Here is a 21409-nt window from a genome sequence, read left to right on the forward strand (position 1 = left end):
CTGATCGTGAAGGGCGGAGGGCGGACGGTGCGGAGATCGCCGCTAACGCCCCCCGAAACCTTGACGAGCAGATCCTGAGCATTGAGGCCCGCCTTCGGCCGGCTCACCAGATGCTGCGTCGGCTTCAGCGTGTCGGCGCCCAGGCAATCGCCGCCCTGTGGCCGGACATGCAGGCACCGCGCACCCCCAGTCGGACCGCCGACTGGCTGTAGGTAGCGGCTGGCCGCCTTGAGGCCTGGAAGGGCTCTTCGGCCCGGGCTGGGGCGCGCCGGGCCTTAGAGTTTGTCAAGGCGTGGTATCCTGGGCTGAGTCTAGCCCAGCTAGCCATGTTCCGGCAAGAAGCTCAGGAGGAGTTGGTGGTCGTGGAAGACGATCTCGTCAAGCGCGCGGCGTTGATCGCCGAGTACACCGACACCAGCGTCTTTGTTCCGGAGCGGGCTGAGAACGGTGACGAGGCGCCGCCGGAGTGGTTCGGGCTGAATCCAAACGACGGCGAGGACTCGGCGGAGGTGATCGACTCTAGTGGCGAGGAAGAAGGCGAGGCAGAGGAGGGAGGCGAAGAGGAGGCGCCGGAGGTCGGAGCGAACGGCCAGCCTGAGCTCGACCGCGCCTCCAGCAACGAGCCACGCCCAACCGAGCCGGCTACTACTGAAGGCGATCATGCGGAGACTAACCAGCTGGCCACTCCACCAACCGGCGCCGTGGACTCCTCCGACCCTCCGAACCCTTCTGCCGCTTCCTAGGCTGCCACTTTGTCTTTGTTTTTATCTGCTTAATAGTCTCGATGAACTTGTTAATTTGCACAATTCCACTCGCGGGGTGTATCTTGAACTTCTGTTTGAAGATTCGGCCAAGGGCCTTTGCTATGTAAATATCTTCCGAGTTCTATCTCTTCTTGCCTATTGCTCTTTGGCTTTTTCCTTTGCCACCTTCCCTTGGTTGCCGTCTTGCCAGTCAGACAGCCGCTCTGCGGACTGTTGTTGGATCAAGTACTTAGCTTCTTTTGGGAAGGCAAGTACTTGCTGTTTTGAGTTTTTTTAGCAAGTTGAGTAGAAAACGGTGAGCCGGCTGCTCAAGAGTCGGTTGTAAAAAGGCTGGAAGCCGGCTTAAACTATGTACACGCTTTGAGTCCTTAGCCATTTTTCATGTGGACACCCATTCTACCTTACTCCTGTACACCAGACAGTCGCTCTGCAAGCTGCGGCTTCTGACAGGAGACGGCTTAAGTGCCACACACTACTTGTCCGGCTGCAGGAAGCATTTCATAGTACAAGACGGCAAGTCCCCTGGCCGACTAGTCGAACCCGGTGCCAAGCAGCATAAAAAAATAACATACTTATGGGCATAATTCTTATCATGTAGATAAAAGAGGGCAGTCCCCGAGCTCATCTCGGGCGACCCGGAGTCTTCGTACTTTAATACAAAAGGTAGCGCGGTACATACCGCATCAACTGTAAAATCTTCGGAGGAGATTCGCATTCCATGGCCGCTCCGTCTCCTTGCCAGAGTCGTCCCGCTTGCGCGCTCGAGGCTTCTGAGCGTCGATCAGGTAGTAGGAGTCGTTGCCTAGCACTTTGCTGATGACGAAGGGGCCTTCCCAAGGCTCTGAGAGCTTGTGCTGGCCGGCTGTTCGCTGGATCAGCCGGAGCACAAGGTCTCCTTCTTGAAAAGATCTCGGCTTGACCTTCTGATTGTAGTATCAGCGCAGGCTCTGCTGGTAGATGCTGGACCGACTAAGTGCCAACATCCGACCCTCTTCCAGCAGATCGACGCCGTCTTGACGTGCTTCTTCCGCCTCCTCTTCGGTGTACATGGTGACTCGTGGGGAGTCGAATTCTATGTCCGTTGGGATGACCGCTTCGGCACCGTAGACGAGGAAGAAAGGCGTGAAGCCGGTTGACTTGTTTGGAGTTGTGCGCAGGCTCCAGAGGACGGTTGGCAACTCGTCAAGCCAGCAGTTGGCCGAACGCTCCAGAGGCTCGACCAGTCGAGGCTTGATGCCGGACAGGATGAGGCCGTTTGCTCCCTCTACCTGGCCGTTTGACTGCGGATGGGCAACGGACACTAAGTCCAGTCGGATGCACTGCGTCGTGCAAAAACGGGCCAAGGCACCCTTGGCGAAGTTTGTGCCGTTGTCGGTGATGATGCTGTGTGGTATGCCATACCAGATTGTGATGTCAGAGATGAAAGTCACAGCAGTCGGACCATTCAACTTCTTGATTCTTTTTGCTTCTATCCACTTGGTGAACTTGTCCACTGCGACAAGCAAGTGAGTCAAGCCACCTCGTGCCGTATTGAATGGTCCCACCATGTCCAAGCCCCAAATAGCAAAGGGCCAGGCAATGGGAATAGTCTTGAGTGCAGAAGCCGGCTGATGTGGCTTGGAACGGAACTTCTGGCACCCTTTGCATTTTTGGACCAAGTCCTTGGCGTCTTCTAGAGCAGTCGGCCAGAAGAAACCATGGCGAAAGGCTTTGGCAACAAGTGCTCTTGAAGCCGCGTGGTGGCCACACTCGCCTTGATGCATGTCTTTGAGAATTGCTTGGCCTTGCTCCGGCTCCATGCAGCGCTGGTAGACACCAGTGACACTGCGCCTTACAAGCTCTCTGTTGACTATGGTGTAGGCTGCTGCCCGGCGTTGCACTTGCCAAGCCGAGATCTCATCAGCTGGCAGCTCTTTGTTCACCAGGAATTTGAGGATGGGCTGGGTCCATGAAGGTGCTGCGATTTCTGCAACTGTCAGGACTGTGACTTGGATGAGGGCGGCTGGGCCGGGAGGCAGTGGGTTGGAGTCGGCAGCCGCTTGCTGGGCCGATGAAGTCCCCGAGCCGATTGGCGCAGTCCCCGGGCCGGGTTCTGGAGTCTTCGGGCTGACCGCCGCAGTCCCCGGGCCGGGTGCGACTGCCGCGGTCCCCGGGCCGCCTGCCAGAATTCCCGTGCCGGCTGCTGGGGCTCTCAAGTCGGATCCGACTGCTTCAGGAGGAGCCGGCACGAAGATAGAATCTGACTCTGGCGATGGCTTGACAGACGGCTTGAGGAGGCGTTGAAGGGCGACGCCGGACGGTATTGCTTGACGGGTAGAGCCGATTCGTGCCAAGGCATCTGCTTGCTCGTTGCCGTTTCTTGGCACATGGAGAAACTCGCACCCTTCAAAATATCCACTGAGTTGTTGTACGAGGAAGCGGTAGCTCGCCATGTTTGCATCTTTGGCGTCCCAGTCGCCTGACGACTGCTGGACCACCAAGTCAGAGTCACCATAGCACAAGATCCGGGGAATGCCAAGTTCTTTGGCAAGCCGGAGCCCGTGAATGAGTGCCTCATATTCGGCGACGTTGTTGGAGGCGGCAAAATGGATTTGCAGCACATACTTGAGCTTGTCGCCCTTGGGAGAGGTGAGGACGATGCCGGCTCCCAAACCGGTGCGCGTCTTGGAACCATCAAAATGCATCCGCCAATGGGTGGAGTCAGGCGCTGGCGGCAGGTACTGGGTCTCGGCCGAGTCGACGAGGAAGTCGGCCAACGCTTGTGAGTTGATGGCGGTGCGAGGAGTGTAGTAGATGGTATAGGGGGCCAAATCTATGGCCCATTTGGCCACTCGGCCCGAAGCATCTCGGCTTCCAATGATCTCGGCCAGTGGAGCTGTGCAGACCACAGTGATTGGGTGCTCTTGAAAATACGGCTTCAATTTCTTGGCGGCAAAGTGCACGCCGTAGCACATCTTCTGGTAGTGGGGGTAGTTTTGCTTGGAGGTCGACAGTACTTCACTCAAATAATATACCGGTCTCTGGACTGGTAGCGCCTTGCCTTCCTCCTTGCGCTCTACCGCAATGACTGTGCTGACCACTCGGCTGGTGGCGGCGATGTAGAGGAGCATGGGCTCCTTGGAAGTCGGAGCCGCCAGAACAGGTGGAGTAGTCAACGTCTTCTTAAGCTGGAGAAAAGCTTCATCTGCCGTGTCATTCCACTCAAAAAAGGTGGTTTTCTTCATGAGCTGGTACAGGGGAAGAGCCTTCTCTCCCAGCCGACTGATGAAACGGCTGATGGACGCCAAATAGCCAGTGAACTTCTGCACATCTAGCAGTCGGGTGGGCACTTCCATCCTCTCGATGGCCTTGATCTTCACGGGGTTGCACTCTATGCCGCGTTCCGAGACCAGGAAGCCAAGATGCTGGCCGGCTGGTACTCCGAAGACACATTTCTCTGGGTTGAGCTTGATTTGAAACCGGCGTAGGTTCTCAAAGGTCTCCTTGAGATCCTCTAGCAGCGTTCCATGCTTCTCCATCTTCACCACCACGTCGTCCACGTAAACGTGGGCGTTCTTGCCAAGTTGCTTGAGGAGGCACTTCTGCATGCAACGTTGAAAGGTGGCGCCAGCGTTACTCAAGCCGAACGTCATGGTCAAGTAGCAGAAGGCTCCAAACGGCGTGATGAAGGCGGTCTTCAGTCTGTCGGTCGGGTTCAATTTGATCTGGTGATATCCTGAATACGCATCTTAGAAACTCAACAGCTCGCATCCGGTCGTGGAGTCTATCACTTGGTCGATCCTTGGCAAAGCGAACGGGTCCTTGGGGCATGCTTTGTTGAGGCTGGTGTAGTCAATACACATCCGCCACTGCTTGTTCTTCTTCAGCACTAGGACCGGGTTGGCTAGCCACTCTGGAAAGAACACCTCCATGATGAAGCCGGCTGCCAGCAGCCGGGCTATGTCTTCTCCAACAACTCTTCTCTTCTCTTCTGACAGGCGGCGCAAGGGCTGCCTGACTGGTTTGGCATCAGATCGGACATGTAACTTGTGCTCGGCGAAATCCGTCGGAACACCTGGCATGTCTTTGGGGGACCATGCAAAGATGTCCCGATTCTCACGGAGGAAATCGATGAGCTCGCCTTCCTATTTGCTGTCGAGGTTTGTACCTACGACAGCGTACCTCCCCGGGTGCTCCGGGTCCAAGGGTATCTTCTTTGTCTCTTTGGCCGGCTTGAACGAGCCCTCAGCTTCCGACTCCTTGGGATCGGGCGACCTCTCCGGCTGCTTGCTTGCCATCGCCACAACCCAGTCAAGGAGCCGCTTCTCAGCTGCGATCACGAGGGACTCGGCCAGCCGACTGCTCTCTGCTGCGCAGGCGGACGACTTCTTGTAGTCGCCAGCTATGTTCAGAATCCCCTTGGAACTCGGCATCTTCATCTTGAGGTAGGCATAGTGGGGGACAGCCATGAACTTAGCCAGGGCAGGCTGGCCAAGTAATGCATGGTATGGGCTCTCAAGGTCCACCACCTCAAACCAAAGTGACTCTCGGCGGAAGTGATCTTTGTCTCCGAAGAGGACGTCTATCAGGATCTTGCCGATTGGTGAGCAGGAAAGGCCAGGAACTATGCCATGGAATACCATCCGGCTGGACTGAAGCTGCCTCTGTCTGATCCCTAACTTCTCCATGGTGTCCTTGTACAGGATGTTGATGCTGCTGCCGCCGTCTATCAGAACTCGGGAGAAACGACCAGCTCGCCTATCTGTGGCAAAGGTGGCATCCAAAACCAAGGCATAGGAGCCGGGATTGGGCATCACCTCTGGGTTGTCGGCTCTGCTCCAGCTGATGGGCTTCTCGGACCAATGCATGAACTCTGGTGTCTCTGATGCTACTGCATTCACTTCTTGTTGCTGCAGCCGCCTGCTGCGTCGGTCATCGGCCACGCTGGTGAACACAACATAGGCTTCGTGCTCTTCTGGGTACTCGTCTTGGATGGCTCCGACTGGTCTGACCGCCGGCTGCTGGGGCGGAGGAGGAGGCGGCTGCCCAGCAGGCGGGGGAAGCAAGAGGCCGTCTCCCTTGGCGATCCTGGTGAGCCAGTGGCACTTCCGAGTGGTGTGGTTGGACGGCTTCGGACCACTATGGAATTTGCAGGGTGCATCCAAAGTCTGCTCGTATGAGAAAGCCGGCAACCAGTTGGGCTTGCCGCCCTTCTGACGTTTGGGCGGAGGCTGCCCTTCCGGCTGCTGGTCTTCAACTGTTGCCACCTGCCGGCTGGTGGAAGCCGGCTGCATGGCCTTGCGCTTGTGGTTGTTCTGCTGTTGACGCCGACTGGCGTCTCCAGCCGGGGTTCGAGGAGCCTGCAGAGCCACTTTGCCAATCGCACTAACTTGGATCTCTGCCTTCATGGAGGAGTCGGCCGTGGCATATTTGTCTGCTATGATCAGCAGCTCGTCGAGGGTCTCCAGCTCATCGCAGAGAAGCTTGTGCTTGAGGAGGGTGCCTTCTCGGCACCCTGCGGTGAAGTACTCGATGGCCTGCACCTCATGCACGCCCTCGCAGGAGTTACGAAGCTCGGCCCAGCGCGTGAGGTAGTCACGAGTTGACTCGTTGGGGCCTTGCACGCACAAGGAAAGCTGGCGAGGCTTGGGCGGCCGCTTATACGTGCTAGTGAAGTTGCGGACAAAGGTGTCGGTGAAGTCAACCCAACTTTTGATGCTGCGGGGCTTCAAGCTGTTCAGCCATGTCCGGCCTGTGCCCTGGAGCATGAGCGGAACGTATTTCACGGCAACATGCTTGTTGCCGTTTGCTATGCTGACGGTTGTGGAGTAGTCAACCAGCCAGTCCTCCGGCTTCACGGAGCCGGTGTACTTGGGTGTATCTCTCAGGAGCGTGAACCCTTTGGGAAAGGGCTCGTCTTGAATGCGGGGGCCGAAACACGGCGGACCCAACTCATCTTCTTCTTCCAGCGCCAGGGATCGGTGAAGACGGTCGATCCGGTGGCGAGCGTCATTCTCTCCGACTCCTTCTCGGCGGCCAAGGTGGTCGCCGAGTGTCGGGTGATCAACAGGCGGCGGGGAGACTCGCCTTTCCCTACGAGGGGGAGGAGGCGGACAGTCATCCCATTCCACTGCTCTTGGGTGGCCGTCTTGGTCGCACTCTATGGTGATGCGAGTCCGACTGCGGCTGGCAGCCGGCTCCTTGTCTTTTTTGCCGCGGACGCCACCAATCGGCGTCCGAGATGTCGCGCCTTGGTCTCGGCGGGGATGCAGGTCGTCATTCTGCCGAAGCAGCGCATCAGTGCGGCAACCGGCCTCGTTCTGCTCGGCAGCCGCCGAGGAGCCGCTGGATGCGCTCCAACATCAGGCGACGTTCTTCGCCCTCGAACTTGTCTAGTTCGTCTGCCACCGCCTGGGCAGCTCGGATGTTTTCCGCAGGCATGGCGTAGACGGGGTGATTTGCCTCGAACAGGTTGGCGATGGCCACGCCCCGCTGCTGGACCGTGCCAAGGCGGCTAGGCCCAGCTGGAGTCGGCGTGCCGCCCACAGCGCGGTCCATCTCGCGCTGGTAGGACTCTGATAGGCGTCTCCTGCTAGCCAGGTTCTTGGCGCCTTCGACAAGCTGAAGGCGGCGTGCCTCCAGCGTCTCGGCGTCGGCGTCTTCAGGAATGGGCGCAGTCAGGTCTTGCAGCTCTGCGTCGAGCGGGTCACGAGCACCTCCGCTGGAGTGCTCGCCGTGACCGATGACAAGCACCTCCGTGACGGTACTTCTGCCGCCCTCCGCGCGAGGGAGCGGCTCGTCGTAGACCACCATGTTGGTGGGGAACGCGTTGAACAACGCGGTGTCGGAGTCGACCAACATCGGGTCGGTGGAGCCTACGGACTCCAAGTCCACAGCTGGCTCGCTGGAAACGAGAAGTTGGTCGAGGAGGCCTGCGAGGAGGCTCTCGGGGCCGTCTGTGCCCGCGTCGGATGTGGGCTCTTCGGAGAGGCGGACCTCGCCGACAAGATCGGCGAGGCAACTGGCTGCGCAGGCGATTTCCGCGCCATGCAGCGCGTCGGCGCAGACTCCGTCTGGCGTGCCGGGCTGGCTGCGCTCGCCAGGGAGGAAAAGGGTTCCCATCCAGAACAGGTCTCCGGACGACGGTGCACGTCGCCCCACAGTGGGCGCCAAATGTCGAGGGTTGGGTGCGACATATGCCAAGGGATGGCTTATCATGGTGGGAGCGAGTAGAACGTCGCCGGTGCCTGGAAGCGGGATGAGGCGTAGACACGAACGCCGGCATACTTTACCTAGGTTCGGGGCTCTCCTAGGAGATAACACCCCTAGTCCTGCTCTGCGGGGTCTCCGCATGATCACTAAGGCAAAGTGAATACAAAGGTGCTCCTTGAGCTGTATGCTAGAGGTAGGAGAAGGCAAGGCTAGCTCTCTCCTTCCTCTATGATCTGGTCTAGTTCTAATGGGTCGGAACCCTTTGCATGGATGCCCTGGGGGGTTTATATAGGCCTACCCATAGGGATACAATGGTAATCCGGCTGGGCGCAGGGCCCAGCCGTCAGTCTCTTCGGCTGCCGGCTTCTTCGCCGACTGGTGGGCCCCGCCGACTGGTCCGGTACGGAGCCGACAGGCCGTACTCGCCGCTTGCGGGTCTTGCCGGATGCTGATTACTGTAGCCGTGCCTCTAATGACGCAGGCTCGGTCGGGGGGTCGTGGCTACAGCTCCGCCGCCTGGCGGGCGATTACTGTAGCCACTCCCCGTCTCGTCTGGTTAATGGCGCGTGGGACCCGTGGGAGGGGCAGGCCGACTCCCAGGGGCCGACTCCCATCGGGTCCGACTGGTAGTGTTCTTGCCGTCTTCTGGACTCTCGCTGACTGGTAGGGCCCATCGTCCTTGGGCCGTACTGTCAGGCCGTCGTGGGTGCAGGACTCCGCCCACTGGTGCTGATGTCAGGGATGGCATGGCAACAGTGCCATGCCGGACGGAGATCTCTGCTGGTACAGCGCACTGTGGCCACGCCAGCCCCTGGAAAGGGGAGGGAGTGGGCTTCACTATAGCCACTCCCTGTCCCGTCCCCCTTGATGAGGGCACGGGTTTCGCTGGCGCCGTGGGCCGACTCCCCGGGGTCGGCTGCTCCGGACGTCACCCGGTAGGAGTCGGCTTATCTTGGCCTCGCCTCTAGGACTCGGTCGTGCACGGGCAGTCGGCTGTTCCCCCAGCCGGCCTCCAGAAGGCGGCTCTGTATCTTGGTGTCTTGAGGGGCGCAGTCAGCCCCGATGTCTTGAAAGGTTCTGGGCTTTGGGTTAGCCTACCCGTGGCCCATTACTCCGACACTTCAATACACCAAAATCACTAAGGGGCACTAGATGCACTTACAATCGCCCCCTTTTTGGTGATTGATGACAATATAGGTTAAGTTTTCAACGGGGATAAACATATGAAGTGTAAATACTGATATTGAGGAATTTGATTGCAAGATATAGAAGAACTCCCCCTGAAGTTGTGCATAGTGAGGAATTTGCTTTTGAAGCAATGCACACTTGAAGAGTAGAATCATGGAGATCTCCCCCTATATCTTGTAATTCAAACACGCATTTAACATATAATATGAAGAATTTGAAATGCATGATGAAATATGGTGTCTGATGTAATTCAACATGTGTACATTAACATATATGAGGAATAAGCATGCAGAAGAACACAACAAAAGTATCAGACCACCATAGAGTTTAAGTTTACAACTCGATCTAGCAAAGTCTTCAAAAGAACGAGAGTTGTAACTTAGCAAAGAAAACACCCATATAAGTAGACCCGCTTGAAGACTAACTCAAATTTCTCCCCCTTTGTCATCGAATGACCAAAAGGGCCGAAAAATGAGGACTAACGCCCCTGAAGAATATGATGTTGATGGAGGAGCGCCAACGTTGTTGGGTCGGTTGTTGGAGTGGGGCCTGCCGCAGTGTCGTCCAAGTCTTCATGCTCGTCCGTGTCGCGCGATGAAGAATATGAGCTGGCCACCAAGGCGGGAACTTTGACGTTCTGGAATTTCTTCGCTGGTGGCTGAGACCAGTCAAAGTGTTGCTTGAGTCCCATTTGCTTCAGATCTTCTTCACCATACAGATGTGACAGAATAGCCCAGGTGCGACCGAAGACTTCATGGAGGTAGTAATGGTTTTTCTTCACTGCATTGTGTGTAGCAGTCATGTTGTGAAGAATTGAACCAAACTGACGCTTAACCCATTTGTGGTTGCGATCGACCTTCTGGTGAAGACTGAGGAGAAGCTCACGATCAGTCATCACCCTTGGAGCTGTGCCTTGAGGATTTTGCTTTGAAGCATTTGCGGCAGAGTCATGAGTGGCAGAGTCATCATTGGTGGAGTAAGATGCAGCTGTGTGAAATTGACCATCCAATGGACGAATGCCTTCATCAATAACGGCAGCAACCTTGCCCTTTTCATCAGCTAAGGAAAAGGTCCGTTTGAGGACTTCAATGGGGGGCAAGTAGCTGAGATGATTTTGAAAATCAGCCTTGTAGTTGAGTGAAGACCTTGTTCTGAGGAATCTCATAATCCAAGGAGCATAAGGCTTCAACTCAAACGGAGAGAGTGCAACATCTTCCAGAGTCCTCATGAAGAAATCATGGTAGTTGACAGGAAAGCCATGCATGATATTGAATAGCAGATTCTTCATGATGCCAACGACTTCTTCATCATTTGAGTCGTGGCCTTTGATTGGACTCAATGTCTTCGTCAGAATGCGATAGACAGTCCGTGGCACATATATCAATTCCTTCACGAGGAATTTTGGTCCTTGGGGCTTGACCGGGCTTCAGCAGCTTCATTAATAATTGCATGTAATAAGCGGTAAGTTCAGGTTCATGGTATAGGCAACGAGCACCTTCAAGGGGAGGACTGACAGGCAGGGCATGAAGCAATTCAGAGGCCGGTGCTTTGTAGTGTGTATTCTCTGTCATCCAGTCCAATATCCAAGAGTTCACATCATTAGCATCTCCTGTGATGTGCATCGTTGCATAGAATTGAAGAATTAGCTCTTCATTCCAATCAACAATGTCAGTGCAAAAGTTGAGCAGTCCAGTGTCATGAAGAACACCGAGGGCTGGCGCGCAGCAAGGCAGTGATTCCATGTCCACGTGAGGAATATGCTCATGGTGGAAGACTTTGTCTTTGTTGAAAAGTAGCGAAGAATAGAAGTTGGCTTGGCTGGCAGTCCAGAAACGCTTCCTTCTAAGACGAGCAGAGTCATATGGGTTATACTCGGTGAAGAACACATGCTCGCCAAAGAAGTCATCAGCCTTGAATTTTTGCTTCTTCGAGACGGGATCCTTTGGCTTGGGCTGAGGAGTATCAGTCAAATGCATCACAACCTCAGGAATCACAATAGCAGGATCCACAGGCTGAGGAATTTCAGTTTCTTCAGTGGCGGCCTGGGTCTTCAGTTCTTCATTAACATCAGCACTAGTGGCTGGAATCTTTTCATGAACAGACGCTGTGGGGTGAGGTTCTTCAGAGCCCATTTGAACTTCGGTATTCACTGGGGACTGAGGAATTTGTTGCAGAGGAGCGAACAAAGGAGAATTGGGGTGCTGACTTTCCCAAAAGTCATCGTTCATCACATGTGTTGTGCACCCAATGTCCACATCCTCATCTTCATCACTCTTTTCTTCACCGCTGGCCTCTTCAGCTGTGAACTGAGGCATGGGTGATGAAAAGAGTGATGAAGATGAGGATGTGGACATTGGGTGCACAACACATGTGATGAACGATGACTTTTGGGAAAGTCAGCACCCCAATTCTCCTTTGTTCGCTCCTCTGCAACAAATTCCTCAGTCCCCAGTGAATACCGAAGTTCAAATGGGCTCTGAAGAACCTCGGTGATGAAACAACTAGGGTTGAAGGGATTGTATCTGCTTCAATTTCTTCATCCAACTGCTTTGAGGAAGCAGCAGAAGGAATATCTTCATCGGATCCGCTTGGGATCACATATTCTTCATCAAAAGGAACGAGTTCCTTTGATGGCATGCTTGAGACTGGAATAGCATCAATCGGATTCTCAAAAGAGCTAGTCAATTTCTTCACCTTCTTCGGAGCTGAAGATTTTGATGAAGTTGATGCTTTCCTTTTCTTCACAGTTGCACGCTCTGCAGCCTTGGTCTTCTTCACATCTGATGCAGAAGGAAGAATTGGACTTGGTGTAGGTGCAGGAGGAGCAGAGGAAATTGGTTTAGTTTCTTCAGGCACAACTGATGCAGTTGCCCTGTCATTGTCAGTTTCTTCAGGCACAGCGGTTGAAGCTTCAACTGTCCTGATAGTTTCTTCAGGCGCAACACTAGTGGTTGCCCTGGTGGAGTCATCAGCGGCTGGAATGCAGTCATCAGCCCTGACGCTAGCAGTTTCATCAGCAGCTTGATTTTCATCAGCGGTGCTGGCATGCTCTTCTGTAGGCTGAGCAGATGCCTCAGCCTGAGGAATTTCTTGTTGCATTGGGGCTGCAACATTGGTACTGAACTTCTCAGCTATCTCCACAAATCTGACTTTGGCTCCAAGCCAGTCAGCATAGTAGCGATCAAATTCATCACTCAGGTTCTTGATCTCTGATTGCAGAGCTACAAGTTCTTCAGGTGTAAGCTTCAAGATGTTTTACTTCAGAAAGCGCTCTTTCTTGTACTACGCTTTCTTCACCTTCCTCCCCTGTTCATATTTCCATTTTCCTCATCAATGAAAACCGTCAACACATGACTTTGACCAGGAGTGAGGTTCATCTCAGGCAGAGGTGTGTTCGGGTCCTTGTGCCACAAGTCGATGAAGTCTAGGATCAACTTTGGATCCAGCATCAATGGCACATTGCTGCCTTTGGCTCTGGCGGCCCTATGCTGCATGTCTCTGATGATTCCAGCAAGTTCTTCATCATCATCTTCTTCGTTGTCAGACGATACTTGGAAGGAGACCTGCTTCTTGTGAGGACTTGGTCGAGAACCTCGTCCAGCAGTGGCCTTTGTCTTCAGCAGTGTGGGGCCTGTTGAGGAATTTGGACGAGCTGAAGAACTAGCAGAGGCTCCTAAGACAATGGAGATGCCTGTTGTCCTTTCGCACGAGGCAAGATGCACATGTGCTGAGGATTTGGACGGAGGAGCTGAGGACTTTGGAGGAGCTGGAACAGCTTGAGGAATTTGCCGTGAGGGCTTTGAAGAGCTTGGCCATGAGGGCATTGCTGAGGAGCTTGGCCGCGAGGGCATAGAAGTTGAAGCACTGGGCTTGTGAGCAGGCTTCTTGGGCATAGCCTTTTTAGGCTTGCTAGCAGAGGCCTGAGAGTGGCAGCAGCAGAATCTTCATTAAATTTCTTCACTGCTTCTTTTGCCAGTTTGGCCAGTTTAGCTTGATGCTTGGCCCATTCCTTGGGAAATTCTCCACCTCCTCTGATGGTAGAGGGATCAGCAATTTGGCCAGGTGCCAATGGAGGTCTTGGGCATGGAGGGTGTAAAGCAAATTTCTTCATGTACTTAGGTTTAACATAATGATATTCCCTCCATTCCCATGCCCATCTCCTCTCTATCTTCTGTATGCGCACCTTACGCTCATTCTTTGTTTCCTCAGGGGGTGTGCTGTACCCTGCATATATGTCATCAAGGATCTCAAACGCAATGTTGACTTCAGGTTTCTTTCCTCCCTTCTGAGGTTTCTTGCCATCAGCCATTTTCTTCAGCTGAGGATTTTGAACTATTGAGTTCTCAGATGAGGTGTGCAACTTTTCTTCAAGGAACGCTGCAAATGAGTTAAGTTGATGAGAACCTAGAGATTCAGCAGCGGACATGTGTACCTGTGAACAAAATATAGTTGCGAAGAATTTGGAGAGGTCAGATGCATTCTCAGAAGTTTTTGCAAAAATAACAAGTTTGAGGAATTTGACCAGATGAGTCTTGAGTAATTTCACTAAGCGTTCTTTGACTTAGGTTCCAGAGTTGTACAGATTTGAAAATCCACACAATTGAGGAATCTTTAAGAAATATGTTGCTTAGGGAAACAGATCAAGAACAGATGATATGTGAGGTGTTCAGTGTGTGAAGATTTAAAGAATAGAACACCTTTTGAAGATTTTGTAGAAACATAAGAATCAACAAGGGCAGTAAAAGTAACTTTTAATTACCCTTGATGAAGATAACGACGAACTGTGAAGTGTAGATTTAGAAGCTCATCAGTTCGGATCTTCCACACCCTAACTCGGCAGAGGAAGACAGCTATAGCGGCGGCGGAGTGAAGAAATCCGCAGCCGACGCGAGTACGATGGCGACGAGGTCGAGGCAGTGAAGCTCTTCCTCACCGGCGACGATGGAAGTAGCGGCAGTGCTAGGGTTTGAGAGCTTGAGCGAGGGAGTGAGGTCGAGCGGAGTAAAAATGAAGTGAGGAAGGGAGGGGGCTATTTATAGCCTAAATGAAAAACTGCTCGCCTGAGGAAATTGGACGAACGTGCCCCTGACCCTTCTCATTCGCGTGACATGTGTCACCCACGTACTGAGAGGTGGCGATCATGTGAGATGATGGGTGAAAAGATAAGTATTATCATGGAATGTGGAACGGTTTGAGCGGCAAAACCGAAAATTCAGATAAGATAAGTTTTAAAGTTTCGTGCGCAATTTCTTCAGCTGACAAGGACACAGTGAAGATTTTGAACGAGTTTCAAATAGAACGCACATGAAGAATTTGTGACTAGACTTGGTTGAGTTTAGCATAGAGGGGGAAGGGTCCGATCACATTCACTTAGCAGAAAAGTCAACTTGAAGAAATAGCAATAAGTGAATGCTGTAGAGGACATAAACTCATACACATAAATAGCCAACAAAGAACAACCGCGGAAAGGGTGAAGACATTTGCAAAGTTGAAGAATATGAACAACTGAGGAATTTCAAAAACGAGGAAAAACTCAAATTGAAGATTTTCAACTTTTGGTGGTGGCGTGACCCACCGTATAAGAATGATGATTTCAGACACCACGTACAACTGTCGTAGGGCTCTGAGAATGAAATTCTTCGTTAATTTCATCACACTTAGAGTGTCAGTCTTCATTGATTGAAGAAAAACATTTCTTAGTGTGCTGCACATCTAAGTCATCAATTTTGCATAAGTGTCAGGATGTGTGTCCTTTTCAAAGGACATTCGAAGATTCTAGGATATTTAGCTCACACCACAACTTGCGAAATCTCTTCTCATCCAAGGGCTTTGTGAAGATATCGGCTAGCTGTTCTTCAATCCTTACATGCTCAATAGAGATGTCGCCCTTCAACACATGATCACAAAGAAAATGATGACGAATCTGAATGTGCTTTGTCTTCGAGTGCTGAACTGGGTTATGAGCAGTCTTGATGGCACTCTCATTGTCACAGTAGAGAGGCACATTCTTCATGTTGATGCCGTAGTCCTTGAGAGTTTGCTTCATCCATAGCAATTGAGCACAACAAGAACCAGCAACAATGTACTCAGCTTCAGCAGTAGACAGTGATACGCAGTTCTATTTCTTCGAGGACCAACAGACCAAAGATCATCCAAGGAAATGACATGTGCCTGATGTTGACTTGCGGTCCACAGGATCACCAGCATAGTCAGAGTCTGAATATCCAATGAGATCGAAAGCTGATCCCTTGGGGTACCATAATCCAAGTGTTGGTGTGTGAGCTAGATATCGAAGAATATGTTTCACAACCTTATGGTGTGATTCCTTCGGTGTAGCTTGAAATCGGGCACACATGCAAACACTAAGCATAATATCTGGCCTAGATGCACATAAATACAATAAAGAACCAATCATGGAGCGGTATACCTTTTGATCGAAGTCAATACCATTTTCATCAGTGCATAGATGGCCATTTGTGGGCACAGGGATTTTGACGCCTTTGCAATCTTGCATGCCGAATTTCCTCAGTACATCCTTGAGGTATTTCTCCTGAGATATGAATATGCCATTGTGCTGTTAATGAATTTGAAGGCCTAAGAAAAATTTCAATTCTCCCATCATAGACATTTGATATTCTTCACTCATCATATAGGCAAATTCATCACTGTCACGTTGGTCAGTACAGCCAAAAATGATATCATCAACATATATTTGGCACACAAACAATTCACCATCATAAGATTTAGTGAAAAGAGTTGGGTCAAGTGAACCGGGTTTGAAGCATTTCTTCATGAGGAATTCCTTCAAAGTATCATACCACGCCCGAGGGGCCTGCTTAAGGCCATAGAGGGCCTTATTGAGTCTGAAGACTTTGTCAGGATGCTTTGGATCTTCAAAACCTGGGGGTTGAGCAACATATACTTCTTCCTCAAGCTTACCATTGAGGAATGCACTTTTCACATCCATTTGATATAAGATGATATTATGATGGTTAGCATAAGCAAGTAATATGTGAATAGCCTCAAGTCTAGCAATAGGTGCAAAAGTTTCATCGAAATCAATTCCTTCAACCTGTGTGTAGCCTTGAGCGACAAGTCGTGCCTTATTCCTCACCACAAGGCCATTTTCATCTTGCTTGTTGCGGTAGATCCACTTTGTGCCAATGATATTGTGCTTGCGAGGATCTAGACATTTGACCAGTTCCCAGACGTTGTTGAGCTCGAATTGATGTAATTCCTCTTGCATAGCTTTAATCCATTCAGGCTCCAGAAATGCTTCATCTACCTTAGTGGTCTCTGAGATAGAGACAAAAGCAAAGTGCCCACAAAAGTTAGATAAATGTGAAGCTCTTGAGCGTGTGAGAGGACCTGCAATGTTGATGTCGCTGATGATTTTCTCGATCTGCACTTCCTTTGCAACGCGAGGATGAGCTGGTTGTCGTTGAGGAATTTGATCAGCATTTGCTTCAGCATCATTTTCCTCAGGTGCGTCAGCATGACGTTCTTCATGTTCTGGAATGACTTCTCCGGTAGATTCTTCGGTAGGAATGACATCCTCAGTAGCCTTGAACTTGACGGATTCCTCAGGTGATTTTTCATCTAGCAAGGAGGTAGGTGCTCCCTTTGCGAGCCATTAGTTTCATCGAACCGCACATCTACAGTTTCAACAACCTTGTGGTGAACGTTGAGACCCTATAGGTGTGCGAGTCGTTTCCGTAACCAAGCATAAAACCTTCATGTGCTTTCGGTGCAAATTTAGAACTGTGATGAGGATCTCTGATCCAACATTTAGCACCGAAGACTTTGAAATAACTCACATTGGGTGTCTTGTCAGTGAGGAGTTCATATGCAGTCTTCTTGAAGAATTTGTGAAGATATACCCTGTTGATGATGTGGCACGCAGTGTCAATTGCCTCAATCCAGAAATGACGAGGCGTCTTGTATTCATCAAGCATAGTGCGAGCCATCTCAACAAGAGTCCTGTTCTTGCGCTCCACGACGCCATTCTGCTGAGGAGTATAAGGAGCAGATAACTCATGAGTAATACCAAGTTCATCAAGATAGTCATCAAGACCAGAATTCTTGAACTCAGTTCCATTGTCACTTCTGATGTGCTTGATCTTCACACCAAAGTTGGTTGAAGCCCTCGAGGAAAATCGTTTGAAGACTTCATGCACTTCATGTTTGTAAGTGACAATATGCACACATGTTTAACGAGAGTAATCATACACAATAACAAAGCCATATAGAGATGCTTCATTAGTGAGTGCAGAATAATGGTTAGGACCAAAGAGATCCATGTGAAGCAATTCGAATGGTTGAGTGGTAGTCATGATAGTCTTCGCTAGATGCCTGGCCTTGGTCATCTTTCCAACTTCACAGGCTTCGCACAAGTGATCCTTGAGGAATTTGACATTCTCAATGCCAATGAAATGCTTCTTCTTTGCTAGCGTGTGCAAGTTCCTCATGCCAGCATGACCACGTCGATGCCATAGCCAGCCTTCTGAAGCTTTTGCAAGTAAACATATAGCTGGTTGTGGTCCTGTAGAGAAATTGACAATATATAGATCTTCTCTCCTAAAGCCTTCGAAGACTTTGGAATTGTCAGCTTCCATGATCACAACACAACGATACTTGCCAAAGATAACAACCATATCAAGATCACAAAGCATTGAGACTGACATGAGGTTGTCTCCTAAGGACTCGACAAGCATGACTTTGTCCATGTGTTGATCCTTTGTGATCGCAACCTTACCTAGACCCAATACCTTGCTTTTTCCTTTGTCAGCGAAGATGATATGCTTCAGATGCGATGGAGGTAAGGGAACATCCATCAATAGATTCTTGTCACCTGTCATGTGATTCATACATCCACTAACGAGGACCCACTCAGTGGCTTTGGGTAGATCATCCTGCAGATGAATTAGTGCAACTTACAAACTCATATACTTCATCAGTGAAGAATATGACATAAATTTCATCAGATCAATTTCATCAAGCAATAAAACAGATAAAGCAGAATGAGGATGTGAGAAATGAGGATTCATTTCTTCATGATTAGCCTGCGTCCTTTCAGGCATATTCAGGTCTCCAGCAAATTCTTCAGACGTTTGAGTACGTCTGGAGACCTGACCCTGCATAAGAGATTAGTTCTTTTTCTTCACCACCCACATCTGAAGGGGTGGCAAAGAGTTCATCATTCTACGAGATCCATAAGAGAACGGTGGCATAGAAGCCAGTCCACTTCGTTTCACATAAGAGGAGTTAGGTTAAGCATATGAATAAGCAGAGAAATTCTTCGAGGACTTATGAACATAATGGTTAGAAGAATAAAGCTCATATTCATAGCCCTTAAATCTTCCCTGCGAAACAGAAGGGTTAGCATGATGATGTTCATATGAGGATTTTGATCCTTTTGAGGAATTTGAGCCACGTGAGGAATTTGGTCCGTATGAGGACTTGGATGCATATGAAGAGTTTGGTCCATATGAAGAATTTGATCTGGGTTCCGATTCTTTACAGGTGGTGTCATGATGACATTCACCTGAAGACTTTCAAGGCACCTTTTGGGAACCCAGATTTTCTTCATACGGGAACCGTTCCTGCAGTTAGTGCCAACATATCTAGCAAATACTTCACCATTCTGATTTTTGAACAGTTTATAGTTGGAGTCAAATGACTCATCAGAAGAATGAGGAGATTCACATGTAAAGCCAGATAAAGTTGATGGATCTACTAGAGGTCCCTTTGCAGCAACCCATGAGGTTTTGGGATACTACTCAGGCTTCCAGTATGTCCCATCAGCATCGAGTTTCCTCTCAAAGGCACTACCCTCTTTCCTAGGGTTCCTGTTGAGGATCTTCTTTTTAAGCACATCACAAAGAGTCGGATGCCCTTTGAGGCTTTTGTACATGCCTTTCATCTACAATTCCTTCAGCCATGCATCATCAGTGATACTAGCAATGTCCTCAGATGAGGAATTAGTGATAGCTGAGACAGGTGAAGAATTTGTAACATTAGAAGCATTTGAACATTTAGGTGAAGAATTAGCAGATTAACGTTCAATGAACTTCAAACTTGGAGGAATAAATTCTTCCTGAGCAGCGCTGATTTGTTGAGCAAGTAATGAATCGCGCTCCTTCTTAAGATCTTCATAACTCACCCTTAGCTTTTCAAGATCTTGCTTTCTTTGAAGAAATTCATAAGAAAGCTTCTCATGATCAGATAAGAGAGTGTTATGATGACTTTGAAGGTTGTCAAACTTAGTCTGAAGTCTCTGAAGATTTTCAGTCAAAGTTTTAGTACGATCCATTTCTTCACCCAACATATCATCACTTTTGTCTAGCATGTTTTGAACCTTTTCAGAAGTCTTTTGTTGTTTCACAGCAATCTTAGCAAGTTTAGAGTAGCTAGGCTTGAGGTTTTCATCAGATTCATCCTCACTTGATTTAGAGGAGGGATATTTGAGTACCTTGGCACCCTTTGCCATGAAGCAATAGGTGGGAGTGTAGTCATCATCGTCATTAGCCTAGTTGTGGAAGCCATTTTCTTCAGTGTTGAAGATGGACTTGCTGACGAACGCAGTAGCGAGGGCTAGGCTCGCCACACCAGATTCTGACTCCTCAGATGCCTCCTCTTCCTCATGTTCCTCAGATTCTACTTCAGAGTCCATTTCCTTGCCAATAAATGCCCGAGCCTTCTTAGAGCTGCTCTTCTTGTGAGATGAACACTTCGAGGATTTTGATGATGAAGACTTTGAAGATTTCTTCTTCTTCTTTGAGTCATCAGAACTGTAATCCTTGTATTTCTTCTTCTTTGATTCCTTTTCCCACTGAGGACAATCTTGAATGTAGTGACCAGGTTTCTTGCATTTGTGGCATAGCCTTTTCTTGTAGTCACGGGATGAGGAATCATCACTCCTTGAGGATTTTCCAAAGCGACCACGCCTTGAGAACTTTTAGATTCAGAGACTACCTTGGCCTTCAGGGCGCGTGATCTGCCATAGCTCGAACCATAGATATCTCTCTTTTCAGCAAGCTGGAACTCATGAGTGTTTAGCCTCTCGAGGATATCAGCGGGATCAAGTGACTTGTAATCACCACGTTCTTGTATCATCAGTGCTAGAGTGTCAAATGAGGAATCAAGCGATCTCAGCAATTTCTTCACCACCTCATGGTCGGTGATGTCAGTGGTGCCAAGTGCTTGAAGTTCATTTGAGATGTCAGTGAGGCGATTGATGGTTTGCTGAACATTTTCATTGTCGAGTCTTTTGAAGCGGTTGAAGAGATTGCGAATAACGTCAACTCGAGAGTCACGCTGAGTTGAGACTCCTTCATTCACTTTGGATAGCATATCCCAGATAGGCTTAGTAGTTTCCAAAGCACTCACTCTGCCATACTGCCCTTTACTCAGATGGCCAAATACGACGTTCTTCGCTTGAGAATCAAGTTGCTTGAATCTCTTCACATCAGCAGCATTCACAGAAGGTGTGACAGAGGGAACACCATTTTCCACAACATACCAGAGACGTTGTCAATTGCCTCAAGATGCATTCGCATCTTATTCTTCCAGTAGGGGTAGTCCGTCCCATCGAAGGTAGGACACCCAGCAGAGACCTTGACCAGGCTGTTAAAACAAAATGACACAGAACAAGGGAGTACCTTGCTCTGATACCAATTGAAAGTGCGTTAAGTCGACTAGAGGGGGGTGAATAGGCGATTTTTATGAATTCTTCACTGAGGAATTTCAAGGTGAGGAAATTCCTAAGCGAAGAACTACTTGCAGCGGAATAAGTACTCAGATGCATACATGACGTAACATAAACATGGACATCATGATGAAATAAAAATAGACACGGAGTACAGGAAGCGTAAGCATAGGATAAAACAGGATGAAGACAAACATACTGAAGAAATTGAACTGAGGAAATTGAGAAAGTCTTCAGTCAAAGTCTTTGAACAGATATGAACAAGCACACAACACTGTAATGAGGAAATGAAAGAGTTGAGGAAATAGAACCAGTAGGCTTGGTGAAGACAATGATTTGGTAGACCAGTTCCAATTGCTGTGACAGTTGTACGTCTTGTTGGAGTGGCTAGGTATTTAAACCTGAGGACACACAGTCCTCACCGTATTCTCCTTGAGCTAAGGTCACACAGACCTCGCCCAATCACTCGTGGTAAGTCTTCAGGTGACTTCCAAACCTTCACAAACTCGGTCACTCGGTGATCCACAATTTCCTCTTGGATGCTCTAGACCATGACGTC

The 21409-nt window shown here is 50.0% G+C and overlaps 1 pseudogene; it reads left to right on the plus strand.

Moving 5' to 3' along the window:
- The first annotated feature begins 326 nt into the window (after positions 1-326).
- Positions 327-21409, plus strand: part of LOC123142674 (uncharacterized) — an 82384-nt pseudogene continuing 61301 nt past the window's right edge.

This window comes from Triticum aestivum, chromosome 6D (assembly GCF_018294505.1).
Source record: "Triticum aestivum cultivar Chinese Spring chromosome 6D, IWGSC CS RefSeq v2.1, whole genome shotgun sequence".
In the NCBI taxonomy this organism is placed as follows: Eukaryota; Viridiplantae; Streptophyta; class Magnoliopsida; order Poales; family Poaceae; genus Triticum; species Triticum aestivum.